General features: G+C 45.0%; 1 pseudogene; it reads right to left on the minus strand.

The window, feature by feature from the left end:
* Positions 1 to 12,980: 12,980 nt before the first annotated feature.
* LOC141125469 (uncharacterized) lies at positions 12,981 to 27,126 on the minus strand (annotated as a pseudogene).
* Between the last annotated feature and the right edge of the window lie 268 nt (positions 27,127 to 27,394).

Here is a 27,394-nt window from a genome sequence, read left to right on the forward strand (position 1 = left end):
GAACTCTATTTTCACCTGGTGATCTGGCCAGTAACATATCTCCTGTATTAGGCTGGGTTCACACTGCTGCGACTTGCTTGCAACGTCCTTGCGACTTCCTTGTGACTTTTAATTTTATTTGTTTTCTTTTTTATAATACTTAGCTATCTGTTTTACCTCAAATGACAGTTTGGGAGTAGGCAGTTACATTTTAAAAAATACAATGTAAAATTGACAAGGGACACCAACATAGTTGTAGCCTTGATCTTAAAAACTACGGGATAATGGTGCTGTGGTAACTTGCACAAAAAAAAAACATAATAATATTATTCTTGATATCACTAGGAAAAAAAAGCCTTTGAAAATTAATTTGCAATAACTCCATCAGTATCACCAGCAAAGCAGCTTCATTATTATCCCATTAAAGAAGAAGAGAATTGTGCTCTGCATTTGGAGCTTTCATAATTTGCCACGTCACGAATGTTCCAATGGCACCCCAATTGAGGTGCGATTTTGCCGCGATTGTCGCCCAACGAATCGCGAGGCACCTGTCACCCAAAAGAAATACAAGAACTAGTAGCTCCCAACCAAATTTTCAAGCCATCAAATGTCTGGTGTCATAACTGATCACATGTGCAACTGCAGATCAAGCAGAGGGTAAGAGGGCAGCTTTCTTGGCTGTAAAGGATAAAATGGTTTATTTCAACTTTTAGCCTTGTGTTCCACAGTTTGCAGCACTGGCAGGAAAAAAAAAACTGGGGGGAGATTTACTAAAATTGGTGCACACAGAATCTGGTGCAGCTGTGCATAGTAATCAATCAGCTTCTCGGTTTTATTACCAAAGTTTAGTTGAACAAGCTGAAGTTAGAAACTGATTGGTTACTATGCACAACTGCACCAGATATTGTGTGCAGTAGCCTTAGTAAATCTCCCCATTGTGTCTGTGCTGCAGAGGGAACTTTAAAGGCCCATACACACGATCGGACTTTTTGACAACAAACATGCAAATTACCTGTTTTAAGGCAACATCCGACCGTGTGTACACTCCATCGGACAAACTTTTTCGGTTTTCATCGGACAAATGTTCACTGTGCAAACAGACAAACTTTCCGGCAAAAAAAGTCCTATGATGCAAAATCATATTGTGTGTACACAAGTGCATAGGACTTTAGTCCAAAGTACAAACACGCGTGCTCAGAACCAATGCAAAAGATCAGACAACAATACAGAATTTGACCAAAGGGTGGCGGTAACATAGGGTGGCGGTAACAGAACATAGAGCAGCCAGTGTTAAGCCCGCCTTCCATCCACTAGGTGGTGTTCTGAGAATGTGAACTGCTAGAGATTCTGAGGAGAAGTGTGGAGGATTGTGGGATAGGTAGATCCATACAGACTAAGCTGCTATTTGGACTGAGCAAAAAGAACTGTAGATCCCACAGTTATGAGAGTTCTGAGCAGAGAGAAAGAAGAGGTGGGTTGTTCCCGGCCAGAGGCTGATGCAAGGAGGTCATCTGGAGAGTGTTTGTGTGTCTCTGGTTGCTGGTGAAATGCTGATCACCACATCTGGAATAGAGGGAGGCACTGGCAAGGACACCCTCTGATACCAGAGATTGTCACTGACGCTGACCTAGTCTGCTGCCCAGCTGGCGGGGGAGAGCATTGCGGTTGCAGACCAGATTAATGCATTGACTGGCAATGGAGAGTGGTCACTTGTTGCTGACACAGAGTGGTAAGAGTCACAGACCAACCCTGCATTACAACTTGATAAAAGAGGGATAGAGATGTCTGTAAGGAATGCAGTGGCAGTGTCTGCATCAGTTCTTAAAGGGACATTACCTTGAGCACACCACCATAATGGTTGGGCCCTAACGAGCTGGTCAGTGGAAGAAATAGGGAAGCATACTATTGACTGCTCAACTCTTATTGTGTTATTGAGCCTTTGGAGTATATATACTGAAATCTGCAGTAAACACTCTCCACTTAGCCAGGAGTGTCAGTGTGTGCGGACCTGTTCGCAGAGTCGTGGGCACAGGAACTGGGGATCCAACACATTAAGATTCTTTGTGAATATGCTCTACACTTGAAGATTGATTAACGTTAGTGCACCTTCCCTACAGAGTCATATTTTTGGCAGTTCAGCCCCCCTCACCACCCAGATATTACAGTTCACCATGTTGTATACATTGCAATATACATTGTAAATTTACTAAGGTCATAACATAGTACTATGTCTCCTAAGCAATCCTGGTTGCAGTTAAACCGATTCTCCCCGCTTATTTTGAATGTCTTCGTACTCCTCCGAAATCTACAGCAGTCCCATCTGTTTTATACATAATGGACAAGGAGATATTTTTTTGCCATATTTTTATAATAGTTGCCCTTTCAATATAGATAATTCCAATTTTAATTAGCTGTTGTCATCAGTTGTTTTAATTGTCTACTGATCTTTTGGAAACTGCTAGCAATTTTGATGTACATTTCTCTAACCAAACAAAACATTGTTATCGGTGCTTCCTTTTGACATTTTCATTAGAATACAGCATGCACTGTGATTTTGGTTTCAAAGATAACTATGGCAACTTTGAAGTTCCCATAGCAACTTAAGTCTTGTTTGTTAGTACAGAAACGGGGCAATAGTATAAATTTGGACTATATTGCTAATTTTCACTTTCACTGTAACCTACCCTCTTTCCTTTCTTGAGAAAAAGATCATGTTCCTTAGCCAACTGTTACCTTGTTTGGCTCACATTTTAGTCCACTGTGCACATCAATTTATCCATTCCTTCACTGAGCTAGGGTGTCATCTCTTATTCTTCCTCCTCCTTTGCTGCAGTACTGTTTTTACTGGTATCAATGCCTGCCAATAATCAATGTGCTGTTACTTGTTTATGTACTTGCTGTGCTTGCTTGATTATGACTAACTAGAAAGACATTTGTGGTATTAGGTGGCAAGCGTAGGAGGTCTTCCTTTTTTCAGGCACCGGTGCTGTCCTCTATTTAGCAAGGAGCACATTTGAGTCACTCAACAATTCCAATGCCATAGAAACATACAAGTACCAGCAAATATAGTTATTATTACCTTTGGGAAATAACAGACATGAAAAAAGGTACATAGAGTGCATCCGGAAAGTATTCACAACGCTTCACTTTATCCACATTTTATTATGTTACAGCCTTATTCTAAAATAGATTATATTCCTCAAAATTCTACAAACAATACACCAAAATGACAACGTGAAAGAAGTTTCTTTGAAATCTTTGAATCTTTATAAAAAATAAAAAATCCCATGTACATAAGTATTCACAGCCTTTGCCATGACAATCAAAATAGAACTCAGGTGCATCTTGTTAACACTGATTATCCTTGAGATGTTTCTACAACTTAATTGGAGCCCGCCTGTGGTAAATTCAGTTGATTGGACATGATTTGGAAAGGCACACACCTGTCTATATAAGGTCCCACAGTTAACACTGCATGTCAGAGCACAAACCAAGCCATGAAGTCCAAGGAATTGTCTGTAGACCTCCAAGACAGGATTGTATTGAGGTACTGATCTAGGGAATGGTACAGAAACATTTCTACAGCATTAAAGGTCCCAATGAGCACAGTGGCCTCCATCATCCATAAATAGAAGAAGTTTGGAACCAGCAGGACTCTTACTAGAGCGGGCCGCCCGGCCAAACTGAGAAATCAGGGGGAGAAGGTCCTTAGTCTGGGAGGTGACCAAGAACCCGATACCCACTCTGACAGAGCTTCAGCGTTTCTCTGTGGAGAGAGGAGAACCTTCCAGAAGAACAACCATCTCTGCAGCACGCCTCCAATAGGGATGAGCCGAACACCCCCTGGTTCGGATTGCATCCAGAACACGCAAACGGACCAAAAGTTTGCGTTAACTTTCGAACACCGTTAAAGTCTATGGGACTTGAACGTGTGAAATCAAAAGTGCGAATTTTAAAGGCTAATATGCAAGTTTTGCATATTTGTTTTGCTGTCTGTGCCCCTATTCAGAAGATTTCACCTCACTTTCTGTCTCGATGACAATTGGATTTTGAAAATTTGGGGTTTTTAGGGAAACAAGGATTGGTGATAAAGCATCAGTGGAGGATACACCTTTTTCCCATATTAACTCTTACAGGAGAGAATTTCCCTTCCTAGGGGTAGATTTCCTCTCACTTCTTGTTGTCTCCCTCCGTTTGTAGGTAGGAGTTGTTTGTAAGTCAGATGTTTGAAAGTAGGGGCCTGACCTATATACTCTGCAGAAATTTGGGCCTTAGGTGTTGGTGGTACCAGAACAGTGTAAGCCCTCACATTTACTCTTGGTGGGCGCTGGAACGGGCCCTGCTGTGAAATATTATATCAAGAATTGTAATTACATGCCCCTGTTGAACAGGGTCAGAAAAATTGGGCCTTTGGTGGTGGTGTTTCCACAACACTGTAAGCCCTCACAGTTACTCTTGGTGGGCGCAGAAACGGGCCCTGCTGTGAAATATTAGATCAAAAATTTTCATTACATGCCCCTTAGGCACTGGTGGTGGAAGCACAACACTGCAACCCCTCACAGATACTCTAGTTTAGCGCAGGAACAAGCCCTGCTGCAAATTGTTAGAGCAAAAATTGTAATTACACGCCCCTGTTGAACAGGGGCAGAAAAATTGGGCCTTAGGCACTAATGGTGGTGCCACAACACTGCAACACCTCACAGACACTCTAGTTGAGCGCAGGAACAAGCCCTGCTGCAAAATGTTAGAGCAAAAATTGTAATTACAAGCCCCTGTTGAACAGGGGCAGAAAAATTGGGCCTTAGCCACTGGTGGTGGTGCCCAGAACCAAAAATGTTCTTACAAGCTATCAACATGAACATTGAGGAGGAATAGGATAGTCACTCAGCATAACAGTCTCTCAGCATCAGCATAGGCAGTCTTCAAGGGATCTCACATTCATAGAAAAATTAGTCGGTTACATCAGCATCAGGTGCTTGGTAGCTGGTGATCCAAGACTGATTCATTTTTATGAAGGTGAGCCGATCAAACGAGTCGGTGGACAGGCGCACTCTGTGATCAGTTACAAAGCCTCCAGCAGCACTGAATGTGCGTTCCGAAAGAACGCTGGATGCAGGACAGGCCAGTAGCTCAATTGCATACTGTGCAAGCTCTGGCCAGTGATCCATTCTCAAGTAACCCAGAGGGTTTTCGGTTGGAAAGGTCTCCAAGTCTGATCTTGCCCCTAGGTATTCCTGCACCATGTAAATCAGACGCTGGCGATGGTTGCTGAAACCGATCAGACCTTGGGGCTGCGGACTAAAAAATTGTCTGAACGCATCTGTCAGACGGCCACCTACTCACCGCTCCTTCTGTGACTGACCGAAGCCTCAGCAACACGCTGTCCAGGACCAGGAATTTGTAACCTCCCAGGCTCTGGAAACGCGTTGCACAAACCTTTCTGCTAGGCCTCCCGAAGATGTTTCATCCTCTGCTCCCTCTGCGACAGCTGGATAAGTTCCGCAACCTTACCCTTGTAACGTGGATCAAGGAGGGTTGCCAGCCAGTACTGATCCCTCTCCTTGATACCACAAATCCGAGAGTCTTTTCGCAGGCTTTGCAGGATCAGGGAGGCCATGCAGCGTAGGTTTGCTGAGGCATTCGGTCCTGAGTCCTCTGGGTCACTAAGGACAACTTGATCTGCAGCCACCTCCTCCCAGCCACTTACAAGTCCATGGGTTTCTGGGGACTGTAAATGAAGACTGCTGCTGATGCTGACTGCGAGGCTCCACCTCCATGCTGACACAATCCTCCTCCTCCTCTTCCTGTATGATCGGCGGGCCCGCAGGAATACTGTCTGTATAAAGGGGGCCTTGAGAGGTAAGGAAGTCCTCCTCTTCCTCCCTCTGTTCTGCCTCAAGTGCCCTTTCCATTATTCCACACAGCGTGTGCTCCAACAGGTAGAGTAAAAGGGACAGTATCACTGATGCATGCACTGTCACTGCTCACCATCCTCGTGGCCTCCTCAAATGGTGACAAGTCAGTGCATGCATCCTTGATCATGAGCCACAGGCGTGGTGAAAAAAAGCCAAGCTCCCCTGACCCTGTTCTGGTGCCATAGTCACACTGGTACTCATTGATGGCCTTCTGCTGCGTGTGCAGCCGCTGCAGCATGGCCAACGTTGAGTTCCATCTGGTGGGCGTGTCACAGATTAGGCGGTTCTTGGGCAGGTTGTATTCCTTTTGGAGGTCAGCCAGCCGAGCACTGTCATTATATGACCGGCGGAAATGCACACAGACTTTCCTGACCTGCCTCAGGAGATCCTGTAAGCCTGGGTACCTGCACAAGAACCGATGCACCACCAAATTAAGGACGTGAGCCAAACAGGGAACATGGGTGAAGTGTCCCTGTCAGAGGGCAGAGAGGAGGTTGGTGCCATTGTCGCAAACCACCATTCCTGCCTGAAGCTGGCGTGGCGTCAACCAGCTCTGAGCCTGCCTCTTCAGAGCTAACAGAATCTCTGCCCCAGTGTGGCTCCTGTCCCCTAAGCACACCAGCTCAAGCACTGCATGGCATCTTTTTGTCTGAGTGCTTACGTAGCAACTAGAACACCTACGGAGCACCACTGGTTCCAAGGTCAAATCTATAGAGGAAGAGGCGATGGAGGAAGAAGAAGAGGAGGGGGTGGAGGAGAGAGGTGTGTCAGAATCACCACTAGTTGCATTTTGTGGGCGTGGTGGCGGAGCAAGCTCCAACAATACTGCACCCTGTCCTGCATCCTTCCCAGCTGCCAGCAGGGTCACCCAGTGCACCGTGAAAGATAGGTAACTTCCCTGTCCATGCCTGCTGGACCTTGCCATATGCACCTTACCACTGACCGCCCTGTCCAGCGAGGCCAAGACATTGCCTTCCACATGCCGGTAGAGAGCCGGAATCGCTTTCCGTGAAAAAAGTGGCATTTGGGAACATGCCACTGAGGTACCGCACTTTCCACAAATTCACGAAAGGGGGCAGAGTCTACCAGCTGAAAAGGCAGCAGTTGGAGTGCTAGCAATTTAGCCAAGCTAGCATTCAACCGCTGGGCATGTGGATGGCTGGGACCAAATTTCTTTCGGCAGTTTAGCAACTGGGGTAGGGAAATTTGCCTGCTACAATCGGACGTTGGTGTAGCGATAGCAGATTGCCCGCAAGTACTTGGCACACTTAATTCTACACCTTCATTCCTCTCAGTGCAGGTTTCTGAGAGAACAGAAGGTACGCTTCAGACATATGTTGCAAACAGCAATGGTGTGATCTGCTGCACACGTCTCAAAAAAGGCCCACAGCAAAGAACTTTTGGTAAAACACGCGGAGTCAGCAGCGCCCTGCACATGCGGAGCTCTGCGGTGTGATGCAGTCGGTTGGCTGCCCTTAAGCTGGCCCCTGGAGGGCATCCTGCCTTGTTGGAGATGTGCCTCCTCCTCCTCCTCTCTCCTATCAGGCACCCATGTAGAGTCATTGACCTCATCATCCCCTCCCTCCTCGTCACTGGAGCAAACCTGGCAGTATGCTGCAACTGGGGGAACATGACTGCCAGTTTGTTGTCCTTCTTGGGCACCCCCTCTCTCTGGGCTCACATTACTGCCTTCCTCAATCTGGGTACCATCATCGGAGCCTTCAAAACGCTGCGCATCCTCCTGCAGCATGTACCCAACACTGTGGTCGAACAGTTCGGGGGACTCCTCAGGGCATGATGGTGGGGCTAGGGAAGGAGTGACTGATGACTTTGAGCTGATGGAAGAGGCCGCTTTGGCAGCTGCATTGGCAGCCAAAGTACTGTGAGCCTGGGTGACAGAGGATGAGGAGGATGAGGACGGCTTAGTCATCCACTCTACCAACTCTTCTGCATGTTGTGGCTCAACACAGCCAGCTCCCGAAAAAAAGGACAAGCGTGCCCCACGGCCATGTGCTGAGGATGCACCATGTCCACGACCAGCAATGTTGGCTGTAAACACAGAGCCTGTTTGCCCTGTTTTAGTGGCCTGTGAGTGTCTGCCTCTCCTTGTTGGCCTTCCAGACACACTGTATTTGATGTATTTGTAATGTATTTGAATAGGTACACCAGGAATGGCCTGCAGTGAGATGTAGCTGCACAAAGCTGGGATATATATATATATACTGAATATACTGCAGCTAACTGAATCAACTGCCTGCCTGTAGTATATTAGGAAGAGAACAACAGGAATGGTCTGCGGTGAGATCTAGCTGCACAGGATACAGTTCTGAATATACTGCAGCTAACTGAATAAACTTGCCTGCCTGTAGTATATTAGGAACAGAACAACAGGAACGGTCTGCAGCGAGATCTAGCTGCACAGAATATAGTACTGAATATACTGCAGCTACCTGAATGAACTTGCCTGCCTTTAGTATATTAGGAACAGAACAACAGGAACGGTCTGCAGCGAGATCTAGCTAAACTGGATACAGTACTGAATATACTGCAGCTAACTGAATGAACTTGCCTGCCTGTAGTATATTATGAACAGAACAACAGGAACGGTCTGCAGCGAGATCTAGCTGCACAGGATACAGTACTGAATATACTGCAGCTAACTGACTGAACTTGCCTGCCTGTAGTATATTAGGAAGAGAACAACAGGAACGGTCTGCAGCGAGATCTAGCTAAACTGGATACAGTATATATATATATATATATATACAAAGCCTGAAATGTGTGTGTGTGTGTGTATATATATATATATATATATATACTAAATATACTAGAGCTAACTGAATCAACTGTCTGCTCAATCTATCTAAATGAACTTAAACGACACTCTCTCTCTCTCTGAACGCCGAAATACACTACACACGGCCGAGGTGCAGGTGGCCTTATATAGTGTGGTGCGTGTACTTAATCCCCTGAGCCATAATTGGCCAAAGGCACCCTGCCTTTGGCCAATTATGGCTCTGTTTGCTTATGGTGCTGTGATTGGCCAAAGCATGCGGGTCATAGTGCATGCTTGGCCAATCATCAGCCAGCAATCCACTGCGATGATGCAGTGCATTATGGGCTGTGATGCGCTGCTCGAATTTGGCGCGAATGGCCCATAATGTTCGATCTTCGTCGAACGATCAAACAGCCGATGTTCGAGTCGAACTCATGTTCGATTCGAACTCGAAGCTCATTCCTATCCACCAATCAGGCCTGTATGGTAGAGTGTCCAGATGGAAGCCACTCCTCAGTAAAAGGTACATGACAGCCCACCTGGAGTTTGCCAAAAGGCACCTGAAGGACTCTCAGACCATGAGAAACAAAATTCTTTGGTCTGATGAAATAAAGATTGAACACTTTGGCCTGATTGGCAAGCGTCATGTCTGGAGGAAACCAGGCACCGCTCATCACCTGGCCTATACCATCCCTACAGTGAAGCATGGTGGTGGCAGCATCATGCTGTGGAGATGTGTTTCAGCGGCAGGTTTCAGCAGCAGGAACTGGGAGACTAGTCAAGCTTGAGGGAAAGATGAATGCAGCAATGTGCAAAGACATCCTTGATGAAAACCTGCTCAAGAGCGCTCTGGACCTCAGACTGGGGAGAAGGTTCATCTTTCAACAGGACAACGACCCTAAGCACACAGTCAAGTTAACAAAGGAGTGGCTACGGGACAACTCTGTGAATGTACTTAAGTATCCCATCCAGAGCCCAGACTTGAACCCGATTGAACATCTCTGGAGAGCTCTGAAAAGGCTGTGCACTGACGCACCCCATTCAACCTGATGGAGCTTGAGAGGTACTGTAAAGAAGAATGGGAGAAACTGCCCAAAAATAGGTGTGCCAAGCTTGTAGCATCATACTCAAAAAGACTTGAGGCTATAATTGGTGCAAAAGGTGCTTCAACAAAGTATTGAGCAAAGGCTGTGAATACTTATGTACATGGGATTTTTTCCTTTTCTTCAGTTTTAGTAAATTTGCAAAGATTTCAAACAAACTTCTTTCACGTTGTCATTATGGGGTATTGTTTGTAGAATTTTGAGGAAAATAATGAATTTTAATCATTTTGGAATAAGGCTGTAATACAACAAATGTGGAAAAAGTGAAGCACTGTGAATACTTTTCGGATGCACTGTATGTTCAGAAAAATTTGCAAAGTATGTTAAATGCTCTAATCTTGATACCTACCACATATACAGTGTATATGTACACTCACTGGCCACTTTATTAGGTACACCTTGCTAGTACCTGGCTGGACCCCTTTTGCATTCAGAACTGCCTTAATTCTTTGTGGCATTCAACAAGGTGTTGGAATGCTGAACCATTGATACAAGGCAGGATTGATCCATGATTTCATGTTGTTTACGCCAAATTCTGACCCTACCATTTAAATGTCATAGCTGAAATCGAGACTCATCAGACCAGACAACGTTTTTCCAATCTTCTATTGCCCAGTCTTAGTTCCAAGAGTGGCACCCGGTGTGGTCTTCTGCTGATGTTGCCCATCTGCTTCAAGGTTCAATGTGTTGTGCATTCAGAGATGGTATTCTGCACACCTTGGTTGTAACTAGTGGTTATTTGAGTTATGCCCTGTACACACGGTCGGATTTTCCGACGGAAAATGTGTGATAGGACCTAGTTGTCGGAAATTCCGACCGTGTGTGGGCTCCATCACACATCTTCCATCGGAATTTCCGACAAACAAAGTTTGAGAGCTTGCTATAAAATTTTCCGACAACAAAATCGGTTGTCGGAAATTCCGATCGTGTGTACACAAATCCGACGCACAAAGTGCCACGCATGCTCAGAATAAATTGAGAGACAAAAGCTATTGGCTACTACCCCGTTTATAGTCCCGCCGTACGTGATTTACGTCACCGCGTTTAGAATGATCGGATTTTCGACAACTTTGTGTGACCGTGTGTATGCAAGACAAGTTTGAGCCAACATCCGTCGGAAAAAATCCATGGATTTTGTTGTCGGAATGTCCGACCGTGTGTACAGGGCATTACTGTTGCCTTTCTATCATCTCAAACCAGTCTGCCCATTCTCCTCTGACATAAGACATCAACAAGGCATTTTCGTCCACACAACTGCCACTCACTGGATATTTTCTTTTTTTCCAGACCATTCTCTGTAAACCCTAGAGTTGTTTGTGTGTGAAAATCCCAGTAGATCAGCAGTTTGTGAAATACTCAGACTAGTCCGTCTGGCACCAAAAACCATGCCACGTTCAAAGTCACTTAAATCCCCCTTTTTCCCATTCTGATGCTCAGTTTGAACTTCAGTAAGTCATCTTCACCACGTCTAGATGCCTAAATGAATTGAGTTGCTGCCATGTGATTGGCTGATTACCAATTTCTGTTACCAAGCAATTGAACAGGTGTACCTAATAAAGTGGCCAGTGAGTGTATATATGTGTGATATGTGCGTGTGTGTGTACATCACCAACTGTCAGAAACCATGAATCAGACCGAGACAGAAGTGCAGTAAAAATCACACTAGTTTAACTAGAAAATGCATTTCCTGGGGAAAATGCGTGGGAATGCTGAATAGCGGAATTGCTAAAATGGCCCCCATCAAAACTGCCCCCATCATACTGCCATCAAAACTGCCCCATCAGAATTGCCCCATCAAAATGGTCCCCATCAAAACTGCCCCATCATATTGCCACCATCAAAACTGCCCCATCAGAATTGTCCCATCAAAACTGCCCCATCATATTGCCACCATCAAAACTGCCCCATCATATTGCCACCATCAAAACTGCCCCCATCATATTGCCATCAAAACTGCCCCATCAGAATTGCCCCATCAAAATTGTCCCCATCAAAACTGACCCATCATATTGCCACCAAGAAAACTGCCCCATCAGAATTGCCCCATCAAAACTGCCCCATCATATTGCCACCATCAAAACTGCCCCATCATAATTGCCCCATCAAAACTGCCCCATCATATTGCCACCATCAAAACTGCCCCCATCAAAACTGCCCCATCAAAATTACCCCATCAAAACTGCCCCATCAGAATTGCCCTATCAAAACTGCCCCATCATATTGCCATCATCAAAACTGCCCCATCAGAATTGCCCCATCAAAACTGCCCCATCATATTCCTCTATTATAAATCAGTACATGGTGTGTCTGTCCCCTCCCCCGGGCTCTGTAATCAGAGCTAAGATGCTCCAGCCACCTCCCCCCTGTGTATAACAGAAGCTTTGGTAACCATGGCAACAAAAGCAACACAGTACACTCTGTTTAATAGCTAAAATTTCCTGAAATGACCACTAAACAAACAGCTTTTTCACAAAAACTGTAAAAGTTATCAAACTGAAAAGATATAGGCAGATAGCTGAATATTTTGTGAACATTCTAAAGTTTGGTTGGCATCTGTAGGTGAAAGTATGAGGGAGCTGAAACTTTTGGGAGGGGTACAAGATTTTAAGGATCTGAAGCATGCTCCCATTGACTTCAATGTTAAAAAAAAGTGTCAAAAAGCTTAATATTTTAAAAAGTATAAATAGTAGAAAAAAAGTTGAAAAAGTCCCATCATCAGCTGAAGGAGACAAACATTTTAATAGTTGAATGGTTTTAATAGCTGAAAGTATGCAGAAGTTACGCAGAGCCAAAAAAAGTACGGAATAATAAAATTGAAAATAAATAAAAACGAATAACAATAGTGGGACTGCTAAAGCATTCCCACTAATAATGATAGTAAAAAGTAAACAGAGCAAACGTAGTTAAAACATAGCCAGAGTTCGGTAACTGGAATGGATAGTCAGACAAGCCAGGATCAGCATACTTTACGACAAGCTAGGAAATCAGGAAACCGGAGAATCAGCGTAGTGGAACAACAAGCAGGATCAGGAACCAGAAGGGACGTCAGCCAAGCAAGTCTTTCACAGGTACACAGGAGAGAGTCTCTGATATGTTGACCAGGTGAAGGCAGAGAGGATCTGGACTGAACGGCTTAATTAGCCAGCAGGACTGACGAGCAGGATATCATCCCCAGGTGAATCACTGTGGAAAGATTAGAGCTGGCAATTAACCAACAGCTGAGCCGCCTGCTCTGAGAAGGAAAGGCCGAGCCCAGCCCTGACAGTACCCCTTCTTCAACGACCCCTCCCCCTCGAAGGACCACCAGGTTTGAGGGGAAAACGTCTATGGAAAGCACGGAGGAGGACAGGGGCATGTATGTCCGAGGATGAGACCCAAGAGCGTTCCTCCGGACCGTACCCTTTCTAATGAACCAGGTACTGTATGTGCCCACAAAACCTACGGGAGTCAACAATGGACTGTACTTCATACTCTTCAGGGTTCTCAACCTGCACTGGGTCAGGACATGGCACCGAAGTGGTGAAGCGTTTGCAGACCAAATGTTTTATTAAGGAGGTATGAAATACATTTGAGATATGCATATTCGAAGGAAGGTCTAAAGCGTAAGCCACTGGGTTAATCCTGCGGAGAATATGGAAAGGCCCATTAAACCGAGGTGCCAACTTCAGTGAGGGAACACAGAGTCAGAGGTTTACGAGATGACAGACAGACCCTGTCCCCAACCTGGTAGGAAGGCGCAGGCAGGCGTCTGCAGTCAGCATGGAGTCTGTGCCTATCATTGGAATGTCGCAAGGACTCCTGGACTTGTACCCAAGTGGAACGAAGACCACGGAGATGCTCCTCTAACACAGGAATGCTCAGAGGAGCAAATGAGTCAGGCAACATGGATGGTTGGAAACCATAGTTCGCCATAAACAGGGACAATCGGGAAGCAGAATTCATGGCACTATTGTGAGCAAACTCCGACCAAGGTAAGAGGTCTGACCAGTTCTTATGATGATCAGAAATATAGCAATGTAGAAACTGCTCCAAGGACTGGTTGGCTCATTCTGCGGCCCCATTAGAATGAGGGTGATACGCAGAGGAGAAAGAAAGCTGAAATCCCAACTGTGCACAAAATGCTCTCCAGAATTGGGACACAAACTGACTACCCCTGTCCGAGACGATCACCTTGGGTAGCCCATGTAAGTGAAAGTTCTCCCGAGCAAAAATGGAAGCCAGTTTTTTAGATGTGGGCAACTTCTTAAGTGGAATGCGATGAGACATTTTTGAGAACCGATCAACCACCATAAGAATAACTGTGTTGACCCGAGGGTTGGGTAACTCCACAATGAAATCCATGGACAGGTGGGTCCAATGGCTCTCTCAATTGGGTATGGGTTGTAGGAGGCCCACTGGAAGATGTCGTGGTGTCTTACTCTCAGCACACATGGAACAAGCAGCTATGAAGGCGGCTACATTAGCATGTAGACTAGGCCACCAGAATTGTTGAGAAATGGCCCAAAAGAGTTGATTCTTCTCTGGGTGACCAGCAGCCAGAGCAGAGGCGGCTCTTTAATTAGGCAAATTAGGCGGTCGATTTAGGCCTCGCCCTCAGAAGGGCCTCGCGCTTACGGCCGCCTAATTTGACTCAAGAGTGGAAGGAGTAGAAGGAAATATCGGAGAGTGTGCCCAATCAAGCCGGCGAGGTGAGCAGGTGGCGGGCGCTGTACACAGACTGATGCCGAGGCCGCTTGTCTGAGCTGAGACACCGGGTCTGCGGACGAGGGAGAAGAACAACACATGTGACATCATCTCGGCTGCCGCTGTGTCCAATAGCAGGCTCCACCGCTGCGGTGCCATTCTCCTAGCCATTCCCCCAAAGCCGGCGGCCCCAGTGCATGGCGGGAGTTGTAGTTCTCCACAGCACAGACTTCAACTTGGCCCTCTGGTGCCTGTGCTCTGCAGAGACTACAACTCCCAGATTGCACTGCAGGGCACTCAGAGAGAACATCACATGCTTCTCTTGCTGTCTTTAGTAGGGAACCAAGACGCGTAGCAGGTAGGTACATCTTATTACATGCTGTCTGTACCCTGTCTGTCTATGGTCTCATCATGGGGCACAGTGGCAGAATTTGTTGGGCACGGTGGTGGCATTTGATGGGGCACAGTGGCAGAATTTGTTGGGGCACAGTGGTGGCATTTTATGGGACACAGTGGCAGCATTTGATGGGCACAGTGGTGTCATTTAATGGTGCACAGTTGCAGAATTTGTTGGGGCACAGTGGTGACGTTTGATGGGGCAGAGTGGCAGCATTTGATGGGCACAGTGGTGGCATTTGATGGGGCACAGTGGCAGAATTTGGGCACAGTGGCAGACTTTGATGGGGCACAGTGGCGGCATTTGATAGGGTACAGTGGCTGCGTTTGATGGGCACAGTGGCTGCGTTTGATGGGCACAGTGGCTGCGTTTGATGGGCACAGTGGCTGCGTTTGATGGACACAGTGGTGGCATTTGATGGGGCACAGTGGCAGAATTTGTTGGGGCACAGTGGTGCCATTTTATGGGACACAGTGGCAGCATTTGATGGGCACAGTGGTGTCATTTGATGGTGCACAGTGGCAGAATTTGTTGGGGCACAGTGGTGACATTTGATGGGGCAGAGTGGCAGCATTTGATGGGCACAGTGGTGGCATTTGATGGGGCACAGTGGCAGAATTTGATGGGCATAGTGGCAGAATTTCATGGGGCACAGTGGTGGCATTTGATGGGGTACAGTGGCTGCGTTTGATGGGGCACAGTGGCAGTATTTGATGGGCACAGTGGCTGCGTTTGATGGGCACAGTGGCTGCGTTTGATGGGCACAGTGGCTGCGTTTAATGGGCACATTGGCTGTGTTTGATGGGCACAGTGGTGGCATTTGATGGGGCACAGTAGCAGAATTTGATGGGGCACAGTGGCAGCATTTGATGGGGCACAGTGGCTGCGTTTGATGGGGCACAGTGGCAGTATTTGATGGGCACAGTGGCTGCCTTTGATGGGCACATTGGCTGCATTTGATGGGCACAGTGGTGGCATTTGACGGGGCACAGTGGCAGAATTTGATGGGGCACAGTGGTGGCATTTGATGGGGCACAATGGTGGCATTTGATGGGGCACAGTGGCAGAATTTGATGGGGCACAGTGGCAGAATTTGATGGGGCACAGAGGCTGCATTTGATGGGGCACTGTGGCAGAATTTGATGGGGCACAGTGGATGCGTTTAATGGCACAGTGGTTGCGTTTGATGGCACAGTGGATGCGTTTGATGGGCACAGTGGCTGTGTTTGATGGGCACACTGAGGCTGCAATTGATGTTTTTTTTCCTGAATTTTTCAGTTTGTTTGCGCCTCCCCAAAAATTTTGAGCACCAGCCGCCACTGGATGGGATTATCATTGTGCCGCTTCTCCTTACTTGTTGAATGACAGGCTGAGGCATGTACACTCCAGTGTGGGCTTTGAGGAAGGCCGTTGAATGAGGCTGGCTGTCGTTCAAACTGGAGGGCTTATTTTATTTTTAATGGGCTTTTTTTATTTATCTTGCTGCAGTTCTGCTTTCAAAATGAATGTCAGGGAAACAGCTATTCACACACATATGTGAAATGTTTCATCTACCAAAAGATTTATAATTCTGTGCTGCGATTTTTGTGATTCATATTCCTCTGCCAGACAGTACAGCCAGAATGGTGCACCACCTTCTCTATTACAGTTAAGTAATACAGCAGTGTTATTTACCTTCTCCCTAATCCTGCTGATAATGAAGAAGCATTTCACTGATAAGTTATCAATTATGCTCATTCTGTTGTTATCATGGCCGTGCAGTCTCTGACCATCACCTGTATCATTGTCCCCACACAGTCTCTGACCGTCTCCTGTATCATTGTCCGCACGGTCTCTGACCATCTCCTGTATCATTGTCCGCACACAGTCTCTGACCGTCTCCTGTATCATGTCTGCACAGTCTCTGACCGTCTCCTATATCATTGTCTGCACAGTCTCTGACCATCTCCTGTATCATTGTCCGCACAGTCTCTGACCGTCTCCTGTATTTTTGTCTGCACAGTCTCTGATCGTCTCCTGTATCATTGTCCGCACAGTCTCTGACCGTCTCCTGTATTTTTGTCTGCACAGTCTCTGACCGTCTCCTGTATTTTTGTCCGCACAGTCTCTGACCGTCTCCTGTATTTTTGTCTGCACAGTCTCTGACCGTCTCCTGTATTTTTGTCCGCACAGTCTCTGATCTTCTCCTGTATCATTGTCCGCACAGTCTCTGACCGTCTCCTGTATCATTGTCCGCACAGTCTCTGATCGTCTCCTGTATTATTGTCCGCACAGTCTCTGATCGTCTCCTGTATTATTGTCCGCACAGTCTCTGACCGTCTCCTGTATCATTTTCTTCACAGTCTTTGACCGTCTCCTGTATTTTTGTCCGCACAGTCTCTGACCATCTCCTGTATCATTGTCCGCACAGTCTCTGTCTCCTGTAACATTGTCCGCACAGTCTCTGACCATCTCCTGTATTTTTGTCCGCACAGTCTCTGATCGTCTCCTGTATCATTGTCCGCACAGTCTCTGACCGTCTCCTGTATCATTGTCCGCATGGTCTCTGATCGTCCCCTGTATCATTGTCTGCACAGTCTCTGACCGTCTCCTGTATCATTGTCTGCACAGTCTCTGATCATCTCCTGTATCATTGTCCGCACAGTCTCTGACCGTCTCCTGTATCATTGTCCGCACAGTCTCTCATCATCTCCTGTATCATTGTCTGCACAGTCTCTGACCGTCTCCTGTATCATTGTCCGCACAGTCTCTGACTGTCTCCTGCATTTTTGAGGCGTGAGTGGGGCCTCATGTCTAAGTTTTGCCTAAGACCTCACAAAGTCTAGAGCGGCCTCTGCTTGGGAGAATGTTAATTCTGGAGCAAGGCAGTACGGAGACACTCGGGGACAAAGCAGCGGTCACAAGGTTTCTCAGGAGGAGCATGGATCTGTGCGGCAAAAATCTTGTCACCCAAAGGAGAAGTGAGACTGGTGCGAACTGTAGCCAAAATACGATCAGGAGCAATCACTGGAACAACTTGGAAGTGGAGGAAAATTGTCACAACAAAGCATCAGCTCTTACATTCTTAGTACCGGGTAAGAATGAGACTATGTAATTGAAACTTGACAAGAAAAGAGCCCATCGTGCCCTTCTAGGAGAGAGGTGCTTAGACTCAGACAAAAATGTGAGATTCTTATGGTCAGTAAGAATGAGAACCGGCACAGTGGTACCTTCGAAGAGATGCCTCCATTCTTTAAGGCTTAAAATGATTGCCAACAACTCTCTGTCCCCAATCTCATAATTGCATTCTGCGGGTGACAATTTCTTGGATGCACGGATGCATAGCGCTCTCAGAGGTAGGACATTGAGACAGAAGTGCACCAACTCCAGTCTCAGAAGCATCAACCTCAAGGATAAAGGGTAACGTAGGATCAAGATGTGCCAACACAGGAGCAGAAACAAAGGCAGCCTTGAGACTCTCAAAGGCCTTAACGGAGTCCGGAGACCAACTCTGTGGGTTACCGTCCATTCTGGTCATATCAGGCAGGGGTTTGACCAGGGATGAGAAGTTACGAATAAACTTCCCATAATAATTGGCAAAGCGAAGAAAACATTGCAGAGGACATAAACCCTTGGGTCGGGGCCACTGTAGGTCTGCAGAAAGTTTCTCTGGGTCCATTGAAAAACCAGCAGTGGAAATGACATAACCCGGGAATTTAACCTGGTCGTGATGGAACTCGCATTTCTCCAATTTACAATAGAAATGAAATAAAATGAATGGGCAGCACTTTCAAAACGCCTTAAAAGTGCTTTGAAAGCGCTGCAAAACTGGACTTTTTAACCTTTTTTTGGGGTAAAAAGCACCCCGCTAGCGCCGCTTGAACAGTGCTATAGCGACGCTAAAACGAGGGGCACTTTAGCGTGAATGGATGGGCAGCGCAGTGTGAAAGTAGACTAACGGTAACCTCTTTCTCCAGATGGGAGCGTCAGCCGTGAGAGTTAACCGCTGTCTTTGAGGTTCCCTTCCTCCCTCCCTTAATTTCATCTGCTTCCATAAAGTTGCTATTAACTCAGAGGGCATTTCAAATGCGATGAAGCTGAATAAACTGTCAGGGCCAACAAATGTAATAAATAAAAAACAGAATCCTGACACTTCAGAACAAAAGAAAATATTCAAGCTTTGTTTAGCAAGATAGCATGAACAAACGCTGAGTAGTTTCTGCGCTATTAAAACAAATATCAGATCCCCTTAGTACAACTGCTACATATAAATTATACAAGAACAAACCTGTTATAATTAAAATATATGAACATTTGAGCACTTTTTACAAGCAATCAAAGAGATTAAAAAGATAAAGTGTAGGGTACCCTTAAAGTCCATTTGAGACAAGTCAGAATAGTGCAGGTGTTTTATCATATCTCAGAACAACGTTGTTGCCTTTTTGATTGCTTGTATAAGTAGACTTGCTAATCCTATCTTCTTTTAGACTATGCTTGGCATAATAAATTCTTTGAAACAACTCAAGATGTGTCGGTTCTGGGTGAGCAAGTTGTGTCATCTTCGGGTGTGCAGAGAGATTAGAAAACAATTCAGCAGCTCCTCTGGGGGCAGTGCTACAAGTACTTGAAGCATGTGAGTTAATATCTCATCTTAAAGTGTTATTAAACAAGGGGAATTTACACTATGTGCAATTTGTCTTGTTAATCCTACACTGTTGACGCACTAGAGAGCTACATATCTTGAGGAGTATATACCTCTGATTCTATACAGTCCAGATACTAAAGGAAAAGAGAAGATAAGTCCAGTGTGGAGATATTTAACCATAAGGACATATGCACAAGCACGTTTGCCTAATAGAAGGGCAAATCAATAGGTGAGTGTGCTTTTATTTTAGGTGAAGGGTGTTGCAAGTGCCTGGAGTTGAGTTAGTGATAGAAAACACTTGGATTTGGATAAGACTTTATTTGGAGACTGTTTGCAAATAACTTTATTGTTCACATATCGGTGCAATTTTATACAATCTTTGGTTTGTATATTCTGTAGTTTTTTTTTAGCGATCAATCACATGTATTTTAGGCACGGGCGATTGTTTGTAAGAAGCACTACAGTGTTTATACAGTATATTTTTACAGAGGAGCTACAGTCTGCTCACATAATTTATAATAAAAACCTCTTTGCCATTCTGTAGCTTCCCTCCAACCACTGTGCATATTATTTTATATATACCGTGATTCTGTACTTGCCAAATATGCTGCAGAAATCTCCCTTCACAGAGTCTGACTGCAACCTGGATTTACACAGACACACAGAGGCACACCTCCAGCTCTGCATGTCTCATTGGCCTTCTTATGATTCATCCCCCCTCCCTTCCTAGCAAACTCTCAGGAGAGTGTGAGAGAGAGCTGTACATGATGTCATAAGCCTAGACTAATGACCAGACAAGATACAGGAAGTGGGCTGTATAAGGTATACTGGCAGAAAAAAAAATGTTTTACTATCCAAAGTGAAAACAACAAGGGCAGAAGTTTTAATAGATGGAAAGTTGAAAAAAATTACTGAAGTTCCACTTTAATGAACATATTATTCATGGAATGATTTTCTTGAAGTTGTTGAGGTTTGAAGATTCAATGCCTATTATTACATTGATATATTGTTGCTTAGACACTGGTGCTAATTTCTTTGATTATTAGGATGGTACTTTTTTTAACAATGAAGAGTACTAAAATCACACAATTACACGAGTAGAAAAAATAATCTAACAAAACCCACTTGGGCCAACTTAAGCACATAATTAGCATTTGAAGAAGCCAAGGAAACCCTAAATAAACCCTACTTGTATTAAGGGCATTTGGGCATGTCATTGATTGACTAATGCAGCTTGATTTTGACATCAGTTGACATCAGATGATTTTTATATCCTTCTGAATTCACTGACAGGTGTATTTGACTTACAGTTGAACTCAGTTGCACCAGTTCTAATGTGAACAAGTCTGTTGACACAAACCCTAAAATACACATCTGCAATCTTGCTGATATGTTCATGTACGGATGGTGGATGTTGCTGTTATTTATAGTACATTTGCATGGGGGCATGGAGTTATTCTATGCTTTGAAGTGTTGGAACCAGGGCTTTTTTTCAGCGGGAACGTGGGGGAAGGCAGTTCCGGCACCTCCAGTACTGAATGTATCTAATGGCAAGGGGTGCTGGGTTGTGCTGGAGGGTCGACTGATGCTGACTGCTGGGAGATCTATTGTTGGAGGGGATCTGTTTTTGTGTGGTGGCCTATTGTTGCTGGGGAGGTCTATTGTTGCTAGTGGGGGATCTATTGTTGCTGGAGGAGGTTATGTAGCTGGGTGGTCAACTGCTGCTGGAAAGGATCTACTGTTAAAGGAGGGGTCTATTGTTTCTGGCTGCTGGAGAGTCTATTGATGCTGGCCACTCGGAGGACTGGTCTTGCTGCCCGGGTCTATTGTTGCTGGGATGATATTTTGTTGCAGGGGTCCTATGTTGCTGGGGGGGTATATTGCTGCTGGCTGCAGAGGATCTATTATACTGCTTTTCTTGTTATCATTACCAATTTCCATACAAATTACTTTAGCATAGCATGACATAATCATACTTGGCTCTGTATTCTCTGAATGAGACGGTGCTAGAAGGTGGGTAGGGGGTGGGAGCAAGAGATGTTGCTCGGAGGTGGGTAGGGGGCAGAGACAAGAAGTGACTCAGTAGGTGGGAGTTCCAGCACCTATTCTCTGAGAAAAAAAGCCCTGGTTGGAACTTAATTTGCCTATGTTCTATTTGTTGCAGTTCTGTCCCAGTCAGCGTTTATGTCTTGTGTATCTTTACCTTTACTGCAACAAGTTTTTTACTTTATTTTACTGTATTTCATTCCATTGCATACTGCCATCTAATGATCTGGCAGTTGTTATCAGTCCTGCCCACCCTTCTGCCCATTTGTCCCGCCCCTGACTCTCATATAACCCCTTCCCCTTGCATTACTCTATTGGTTTGAAGAAGGAGTGACTGGGCATGCTCTGAGACATGCCCCGCCCACTCTGATGTCACTTCTGGTTGCCTGGATTTCATGCTGGTCCTGACAGAACGGCTCTCCATCTTGGATCAGAGACACAGTGTTTACCAGGAGGCATCCCATTGGATGTTATGGGTTAACCACTTACGGACCGCCTGCCGTCATTATATGGCGGCACTTTGAAGTGGAATATTGTTGTTATAGCAGCAGCTAGCTATCCACTTCTTCAGTGGACGGTCCGCTTTCAGATAAAAGTGGTCTCAGCAGCAGATTTGCCGCAAGATCATTTTATCGGTGGTGGGAGAGGGCCCCCTCCTCCCGCTGCGTTCCGAAGCCGCCGGCAGCGGCAGAGGCGATTGGATCCTGTCCCCTCTGTGGTATGTAGCTGAGTGAGAGGAAGATGGCCCCTACCCGGCTCCACACCATTGCAGGGCGGAGGCGATGGCAAAATGTCACTTCCGCCCATAACTCTTAAAGGGACATTTTTTTTTTCAAACTTTTTTTCTTTATTGCATTTTTGTGTAAATATGAGATCTGAGGTCTTTTTGACTCCAGATCTTATATTTAAGAGGTCCTGTCATGCTTTTTTCTATTACAAGGGATGTTTACATTCCTTGAAGTGACACTTTTTTTTTTAAAAGAACAGTGTAAAAATAAAAAATAAAAAGTAAAATAAATTAGAAAAAACATTTTTAACGTGCCCCGTCCCGCCGAGCTCGCATGCAGAAGCGAATGTGAGTAGCGGCCACATATGAAAGCAGTGTTCAAATCACACATCTGAGGTATCACCACGATCGTTAGAGCGAGTGCAATAATTCTAGCCCTAAACCTCCTCTGTAACTCAAAACATGCAACCTGTAGAATTTTTTTAAATGTCCCATATGGAGATTTTTAAGGATAAAAGTTTGGCGCCATTCCACGAACGGGCGCAATATTGAAGCATGACATGTTTAGTATCAATTTACTCATCGTAACATCATTTTTCATAATATAAAAGAAAATTGGGCGAACTTTACTGTTGTCTTATTTTTTAATTAAAAAAAGTATATTTTTTCCCAAAAAAGTGCGCTTGTAAGACTGCTGCGCAAATACAGTGTGACAGAAAGTATTGCAACAACCACCATTTTATTCTCTAGGGTGTTAGAAAAAATATATATAATGTTTGGGGGTTTTAAGTAATTTTCTAGCAAAAAAAATTATTTGAACTTGTAAACAACAAGTTTGAAAAATAGGCCCAGTCTTAAAGTGGTTAATTTATATGCCTGTTTTTCACTTCCATCTTGTAAGTATTTTTAACCCTTCCTTGTCATTAAAGTGTTTTATTATTGCACTTAGAAGCACCTTCTTCTCTGCTTTGCTTTAGAAAGGACAGACCTGCCAATCTCATCTTGCTCTCCTGGCCACAGGTTGGCCACAAAAAAAAACAAAACAAAAAACTCTATGATCAAGTGAATGGTTTAAAGCGGAGTTCCACCCAAAAATGGAACTTCTGCTTTTTGGAACCCCCCCCCCTCCAGTGTCACATTTGGCACCTTTCAGGGGGGAGGGGGGAGCAGATACCTGTCTAATCCAGGTATTTGCTCCCACTTCCGGGCATAGATAGCCACAGTATCCATGGATATCTACGCCATGTCCGGCGCCTCCTCCGCCCCCATCCCCGCTGTCTTCTGGGAAACACACAGGTCCCAGAAGACAGCAGGGACCAGTGGGATCGCACAGCGTGACTCTCGCATGTGCAGTAGGGAACCAGGCTGTGAAGCTGCAAGGCTTCACTTCCTGATTCCCTTACCGAAGATGGCGGAGCCTCCACCCAAAAGCCGAGGACAGATCAGGTTCGGGTGCCGACATCGTGGGCGCCCTGGACAAGTAAGTGTCTATATTTTCAGCAGCTGCAGTATTTGTAGCTGCTGACTTAAAAAAAAAACAAAAAACATTGGTGGAACTCTGCTTTCAGGATTTCTATTACCCAAAGCTTTTGGTGTTTCATGGATTAAGGTTACTGTTAATGCTGGGGTATGTTTGTGACACTCAATAGAACTGAAGAAGCTGCTTGGATAAGTGGTTATACATCTTTAATAATACAAGAATGAATAAGACTAACTACCACTAGCTATTATTTAATAACTTTTGCAAGTAGGCTTGTGGAGATGCTGCTTTATCTGAGAAAAGAGTTTGTGACAAGTGTTTCCTTCTGCAGAGTATGAAATCCTCAGAAAATCTTAGCAATTATAAAGCAAGCCATAGCTGAAGACACAGGGGAATATTTTAATTCTGCTGGTGTTAGCAGTTAAAATGATATAGCTTCTCAGTCTGCTTCTTCTCCTGATTTGCAATATCAGGAGTGAGGTATGTAAAATGATTCCCAGCCATATGCACTTGATCACGCTCTGTGTTTCAACACAGTAAGGCTGTGAAAGATGTTCTGCAATGAGATAGATCAACCAACTCAAACATGTAGATATTTTATGAATACCATAAAAAAATAATTTCTTTCCATTAATTTAAGAAGTTAATATCATCTTCTTGACAAATGATCTAAAAGAAATCTGTTAATAACAGGTTCTCCAAAGTTCTGTCATGTCACGTACTAAGTTTGCAGAGGGATAATATAGGAACTATTAAATCAGGTGTCAACAGGAAAAAAAAATCATCATGGCTTTACATGACAATAAACTTAAAATCTAAAGTTTATCTTATCTGCAAGAAATATGTTTAAGTTTGCCCTGTAGCTAAAGTCTATCTCAAAATTACCTAACTTTGTTTAGCAAAGTTTTTGATAATGTTTAAATAGTAACTCTGCTTTTGTTGAGAGAAAAAGTCCCCTCAAACTTTGTTGCAGATTCCTACCTGTTTCTGTTCTGCGCAAATAGCTTTTTGTTTGATTATGTCAATGTGCAGAGTGAATCTGACTGGGAGTGATTTTTTTCATTAATAATAAGCTGCTGAACTTGCAGTGCAGGTTGCAGGGTTTGCATCCCTTTAAAAGTACTTAACCCGATATTTGTGTTGCAGGGAATGTCTAAAATCTTTAGAGCAGACTTCTGGGACATTCACACAAGAAGGAAATTATATTTTTGAGGAAGTTCTGTACGCCAACTGTGTACAGAAGATCTTCAGGTAGCCATATTGCATTTTGTATTACAGAAAATTATAGTAACTGCAAATTGAAAAGGAAAGGTAATTTTTAATAACATTAAATCAAAATATGGCTTGTTTAGCAGTTGTATATGCTATAATATTTTTCTATTTGCTATATTTTTCCCCCAAGAAAGTGGAGTTACCCTTTAAGTAAGTTGCCTCTAAGGCACGGGGTGTCTTTACAAACTTTATATATGTAGCGATACCCCCGAAGGGGCTGCTTAAGTTGGTTCAGTCTGTTACTCTGCCTCTCAACCCCAACGAACTGTCTCAGCCCCTCTGGCACACCTAGCAAACAGTGTACTTGCAAACACAGTAAAACAGACACAAATGTAGTGAAGAGGACGTTTGTTTACTGGGAGACTTTCCACAATCAAACAAACAGTGATCTGGTAACTCATTGGTCAAGAATGGCAAACTGTGTTATTTAATAATGTTAATCAAACACAAAATGCAGACTTCAAAATAACACAGTCAAACAACTTAAATAGGTCAAGAGTGGCCTATGCACTCAGGCATAAAGGGGAACTGATCTGACGTAACAACAGTCAGTCCGTTTCCCTCAAATCCTGAAATCACAGACCCAGGCAATTAAATGTGAGACAATAGGCCAAAAATGCAATTTGTCACTTTAACATTTAACATGAGAGTTTCCCTTTAAATGTAGTTACTGGGATCACTAAACTACTGATAGGGTCCTCACAATGGAGATTTCCAGGATCTTCGGCTAGCCTGGCGTTGGTGCACTTGGTGTCCTGTTGAGCAGGATAAACAAAGGGGTACTTGAAAGTATTCTGGTAGGCAAAAATGAGATGTAGGTTGCTAGCAGGCTGCAAGTGTTCCTACAAATGTGGGCACTGGTGAGGCAATGTTGCCTTACTACTGTGTCTTTAAAGATGGGCAAACGCCCACTCACCCGTCCTGTGACCAAAGGATCAAGCGACCAGTTCCCCAAAAGGCCCATCTGGCCACCTTGTAACCAGATCGGCGCACGCCTTTAGGAACACCTGGAGATATAGGCGGGATGCCTCTCAGGCAGGATGTCCATCACCGTCAAACTCCTGCAACTGTGGCAGGATGGATCCCCTCTGTGGGTAACAGCAGCCCCTCCGATCACGTCTGTGTCTCTCCCTCATCGACTGAGAATCTCCTCAGAACACAAAATGGAGTCTTTCGTTTCCTGCTAGCAGAACATGCTGGGATTTGTATTTTTCCCTGTTAACCAGTCTATGGGGCCGTTTTTTTGAGGGAACTGCATGTCCCAGAATCCATTGCAGCTCTTTCTGCAGTTCAGTACAGTCTCTCCCATTGGCTGCTGTAATTGTGCCTTTAATTGGCTTTCTTCTTCCTGCCAATAGGGACACAAGAGAGGCTACTGAATCCCAGCTCTGTGTGTGTCAGCTCACATTACAGTAAGCTTAGTCAGTGAAAACAGGAAGAAGGAGAGGGGGTGATAAAAGCCCATGCAGACATGACAGACAGCTCTCTCCCTCTTTCAGGCTGGAAAGCCTGTGTACATTGTGTCGACCAGCTTGGCGGAGTCGCGGGTTATAGAGTGAGACACCAGCTACACACTTCCTCCACCAAAGAACATTTGGTCCTCCAAAGGAAGTAACAGTTCTTAACCTGGTACATGCTTTGTATATACACGCAGAGGGAAACCAAGTTAGTATGCACAGGAAACCAGACAGTTTACACCAGCATAAAAACCTGGCAGAGGAACCTCCCATCAATGAGCATAGGAAGGAAGATTGTCCTGCCTACAAGCCATCTGAATTGGAATGGCCCAGCTAGATGTGCCAGGGGGTGAGTTGGGGTTGTCCTCCACTAAATGTGTGGTAGAAGAACCAGGCACCTCAAGAAGTCCTTTGTGAACTGAAAACAGCTTCCTCAGAGCTTTCACCCAGAGTATCATAGGTCAGTCTCTTAGGTGGGTAAATAGCTCTTCGCTCTCTGTTCTTTAGGCTCTGGAGTTACAGGCACATTGGTCTCTGCTTCATCCACAGCTTTTTCTTCTTCCTGCATATCAGCTTCAGCTTCCTCTTCAATGAAGGATGGGAAGTCTTCGGGGTCTGCTGTTAGCAAGGAAGATTGAGACCCTTCAGAAGGTGGACTTTGAGGCATGAACTCAGGAGCCTCTGGTCTGAGAATCCCAATGTCTGTCACCTTCGGAGGAGACAAGGGGGGGGGGGGGGGTGGCAGGCCCTGGCATTTGGGACGGCCACAGCCAATCCATTCTCATCTCTTCATCCTCGCTTTTCTCATTCTCTTCAGCAAGAGGCAACGATTGAGACCTAGTCACTGATCTGGATCTCTGAGAGGCTATGGATGTGTACTGTGAATCTGGCTGTGGTGGCACACGAACTGCTTCCGACAGAGGCAACAGATGGTT

This window comes from Aquarana catesbeiana, linkage group LG01 (genome assembly GCF_042186555.1).
Source record: "Aquarana catesbeiana isolate 2022-GZ linkage group LG01, ASM4218655v1, whole genome shotgun sequence".
NCBI classification, from domain to species: Eukaryota; Metazoa; Chordata; class Amphibia; order Anura; family Ranidae; genus Aquarana; species Aquarana catesbeiana.